Below are 5104 nucleotides of genomic sequence, written 5' to 3'. Positions count from 1 at the left end.
TGGTCATCAGGACTAGAACAGCGCTGTTTAAATAAAACCATTTACCATGACTGCACATGAATGTTAATGAACGGATGATTGTGTCAGCCATCGTCTTCCTCTTTTTCAAACTACTCTTCCTGAAGAGAACTGTCGCTGAGGACGTTCCACAGAGAATGACCGACGTCCCGACCACGACGTCAACAACGACCACCACGATAACAACGTCAACAACGACCACGGCGACAACAACGATAACAGTGTCAACAACGACCACGACGACAACAACGTCAACAACAACCATGACAACAACAACGACCACACCAACAACAACGAATTTGACGACAGCGACCACACGCACAAGCATAAACAACGATGACCACCAACAACACCGACCATAAATAAACAACAATGACAACTTAACACCGCGGCGACGCAATGACCGTATGACTGACAACGCACGCTTAGACCACACGACAACAACACGCGTCAACGCCGACGCCATGGCGGCAACAACGACCATACCAACAACAGCGATTAACCAACAACGACACACACCGACGCAACAACAACGACGACCCACGCGGCGGCGAAACAGCAACAACAACTAATGACAGCAATAAATGAACTAATTTAACGGCTCACACATTCAACAACAACCACAACAACCACGACGACAACATCGCCACAACGGCAACAACCACACACGCGACACACACACACACACACATTCTCACACAGACGAACACACACACACATTCTCACACAGACAGACACACACACACACACATTCTCACACAGACAGACAGACGACACAAACATTCTCACACAGACAGACACACACACACAGACACGCACACAGATACACAGACACACCCGCAGACAGACAGACACACACACACACACACACAATGTGAACGTGTCTGATATCAAATATCCTGCAGCTTCCACTTCAGCAGTGACTCAATGACGACACATTCTACGTGAACGTAAGTTATTCAAGAATAAAAGAAAAACAGGAGGAAAATCAAAGACCTAATTTTATCATTGTTTTCAAACTTCAGTGTTTTCTGAGGGACAGTGTGGACAGAAGCAGAATTTAACTTTAAATGTCCCAGTTTATTTTAGCGTCTTTGGATCATAATGTCACTTTGTCTTTTTCTCTGAATCATCAGTCTGATTCAGTTTGATTCAGAGAAAAAGACAAAGTGACATTATGACCATGATCCAAACCCAACAGGAAAGGCACTAATTAGCATATACATTGTGATGTCATCACTCCGTACTTGTCCCAGAACTTTAGTGCACGTCTGTGTGCCAGATCTGGACCGGGCACCACATGTTGCTCATTTGTGGTGAAGAGTGAACTCTGTATACAGTTTTTTTTCTGATCCTTCAGGGAATCATCCTCGAGGCTCTCATTATTAAAATGAACGCAACTTCTTCTTATTGTTGTCTTATTGTTGTGTTTTTTGCTGAGCTTTCACATCTGAAAGCGTCTCTTTGCCTCCAAGCTAAAATGAGTCACGCGCCATAAACTCCCACGGACGACATCAATCGTTCAAACGCTGCCCTTCTGAGCACCTTTGCTGGGAAATGACAGCACAAGGAAGAAGAAGAAGAGGAAGAAATGGTCATAAAACTCGACATTTCATGCTTCTTCCAGCTGGAACGCGTCTGTGTTTGACGAGCTCCTCAGGCGGAGACGTTGACGTGAGGCTGTGTGACATCATTAACATGAATCAATGAAATGTCATTTAGAACGTTGCCTCCCTGCGTGGCTTCCAGCGCCGTCACTGATGATGATGATGATGATGATGACGTGGCATCACAGAAGCTTGTTGCTCTCTTCAGCTTCTTTGACACTTTTATTCACCACTCTGTTGTCGTGTGAACAGAATGCAACAAACCAGCGTACCATCACTCTTAAAGCTGGGGTGATGATTTTGTTGTTGCTGCTTTTCCATCACACAGCTCGACTCGAATCGACTCATTTTCCTGCTTTTCCATCAGTGTTGGTGTTTTTTTTTACTTCCTGCTCTGACGAGGTTCAGCTGAGCTGATACTAAAATGCGACATCATCAGACTGCCAGCCTCTGATTGGTCAGAGAGCGTCGTCACTGAAGAGTCATGAGCGCCACGTCAAAGCAACAAAGTCCAACTGGAGATAAAAACATGTGTTCATGTGTTGAACAGAGGAGTCTGGTGTACGTTCATCACCACGTTCAGTGGTATTTCACTTCAGTGACTGAACGACTGAACCATTCTGTCAACTCATCTCAACTCATGATTCACTTTCACCCAAAACAACTGCAGCTCACATGTCACATTTGAGGATCAAACCTTCTGCGTGGGTTACTTTAACGCTCTCTGGTCGTACAGTGAACACATGGATCAGTGCAGTAAACACTTGGATCAGTGCAGTGAACACATGGATCAGTGCAGTGAACACATGAATCAGTGCAGTGAACAGTGTGCAGTGAACACATGGATCAGTGCAGTGAACACTTGGATCAGTGCAGTAAACACTTGGATCAGTGCAGTGATCAGTGCAGTGAACACATGGATCAGTGCAGTGAACAGTAACACTTGGATCAGTGCAGTAAACACTTGGATCAGTGCAGTGAACACATGGATCAGTGCAGTGAACACATGGATCAGTGCAGTGAACACATGAATCAGTGCAGTGAACACATGGATACATGGATCAGTGCAGTGAACACATGAATCACGTCTCCCTCTGCCAAAACCACCACACGCTCACCTATGAATGCGAGGGTGAGTGTGTTTACGAGGCATGTGTGGTCTGTTTAGTCTTGCTGCTAAACTGTTTATGCTGCTAGACTGCTTCACTGATCAAACCAACACACACACACACACACACACACATTGGGGGGAGGTGGGGTCAAGGTGGAGTTGACCCTGAGGGCATGTGTGCTCTTCAGAAGTAGGGTGGGTTGCATAATGAGCCCCCCCTCCTGGCTTTTGTTCTTTTGTGAGTTCTCAGGTGACACCGTCGTCTCCACCGAGACCAAAACCAAACGTGAGTGATTATTAGTGAAAAACCAGCGGATTGGTTGGAGAATTAAGATTATATAACATCTGTGCTCTGATTAGATGTTTAGAAACCAGAGCCTCATTTTCTCCTGATTTCATCCAGATGTAAATATTTAGAGAAGGGCGGCATTACACTGATAGTCCAGGTTCTGTGTGTGTGTGTGTGTGTGTGTGTGTGTGTGACTGTGTGTGTGGAGAAGCAGCCTGAAGGCATGGACACATGTTTGTGTCACAGTTAAATCACCTTCTCTGACTGGAAACTGAAGTCACTCACCTGCACCAAACTCCATTGAGAAAATCAACGTTTTAAGCTGCTGGGAACATAGGAGCTGCTGGTCTACTGCTGCCTCGTGTGGTCACTTTATATCTCACTTGGGTTAAAGCAAACAAAGGATTTCAAGCACTGAAGTCCCAAACTTAACACATTTGAAAACACTGACGGAGGCAGCAGGGATCAACAACTCTGTGTGCTGTGATGTTAAATTGTTGATTTTCTCTATGGGGTTTGGTACAGGAGAGAGAGTGCACAAACCTATTAGGTAAGAAAAAACATCATAGACTTACACAGGAGGAGCCAGTTAGTCCTCAGTGCTGGGCTCTGTCAGTGACACTACCTCAGAATACCTCAACTATCCCTTTAAGAGTTGCTAAACCTGCAATCCTCAGGTCAGTGGGTCTGCTTTAATCACAGCTCAGTGGTCAGTCTGTCTCACTCTCTCTCTCACACACACACACACACACAGGACAGCCTAAACAAAGCTTTATCACTAACTTAAACCATAACTAGTTAATAACTAACCCACACCGTTAACCATAACCACAATTCAAACTGAGACTAAACTGAGATTCTGCCTCATATAAAGACCCGGTTTTGGTCTCTATGAGGACCACTAGTGTTGACAAGATCCTGACGAGGCATTGAATACAAGAAAACACACACACACACACACACACAAGGCAGCTTTGACTGCGTGGATTTAGTGAGTTAAACCTGTGTGAGTCCACGTGCAGGTTTACACTACGATCTTTGCTGCTGCTCTAAAACATGTTTACATTACAGCACTGACGTCATCATCATCATAAACAGAATATAAAGATTTCAAACTGAAACAATCGTGTGTGTGTGTTGTAAATTTTAAAAGGGAATTATTTTATGTATATATATATATATATATATATATATATATATATATATATATACTATAACATAATATTGTCTTCATCAGATTAAAGTCAGATTCTATAGTAACTGTTTCCACATGTGTATCATTCTAAAGCAGTACTAACATAATCTCCCGTTAATCATTGATCTGTTCATGCAGCGCAGCAGTGAAACAACAGTGAAGTTTATACATCGATCACAGTAGCTTCAAATCAATAAAACAATACGAGTAATGATAATAATCCCATTTACTCACCTTCTTAATCCGTGTCAGATTATCCGATCTGTTTCTCGTGTTGTTGTTTGTATGTTTAGACCCGGGTAAAGGTTTGGAACAGAGACAGAGAGAGAGAGTGAGAGTGTGTGAGTGTGTGACTGCGCGAGCTGCTGTGGCACTGAGAGAGAGAGAGAGAGCGCGTGACTGTGTAAACTGACTCGTGCGCAGCTGCAGGGAGCAGAGTGGACCTGCAGGGGGAGCTGTGGTGCATCACTGACCCGTAAAAACGACTGTAAAACATGTTTTTCAAAGAAAGTAAAAAGAATAAAACAGTCTGAATTCTGAGATTAAAGTCAGAATTCTGTGGAAAAAAATGTGAATTCTGAGATTGAAAGAGAATTCCAAAATTTCTCTCCAAATACTGACTTAAATTTCAGAATTCTGAGAAAAAAGTTGGAATTCTTTGGATTATTGTATCTCATATTATGTTTAAATTAATAGTTTAGCATGAATCTACTGTTTTACGCCTTTTTCTGGTTTGAACTCTTCACTCACCCGACTTTGATCACGTGTGATAATTGTGTCATTAGCACTGAAAGTCCACTGAGATTAGGTGTGAAGTGGACTGTTGAAGATAATCCACACAGATTAAAGCAGAGAGAATCAATCAACTGATCAAACTAACCAAA

The 5104-nt window shown here is 43.2% G+C and overlaps 1 protein-coding gene across 2 annotated transcripts in view; it reads right to left on the bottom strand.

Moving 5' to 3' along the window:
• fam110d (family with sequence similarity 110 member D) overlaps positions 1–4582 on the bottom strand; it is a 21673-nt gene extending 17091 nt beyond the window's left edge. For both annotated transcript variants that reach the window (XM_044034823.1, XM_044034824.1), the window contains exon 1: positions 4455–4582. The gene's annotated coding sequence lies outside the window, so the exon portion shown is untranslated. The remainder of the gene's footprint in view (positions 1–4454) is intronic.
• Positions 4583–5104: the final 522 nt, after the last annotated feature.

Source organism: Solea senegalensis, linkage group LG9 (assembly GCF_019176455.1).
Source record: "Solea senegalensis isolate Sse05_10M linkage group LG9, IFAPA_SoseM_1, whole genome shotgun sequence".
Classification (NCBI taxonomy): domain Eukaryota; kingdom Metazoa; phylum Chordata; class Actinopteri; order Pleuronectiformes; family Soleidae; genus Solea; species Solea senegalensis.
The sequence above is the reverse complement of the archived record's forward strand: the minus strand, read 5'-3'. Positions and strand labels throughout refer to the sequence as shown.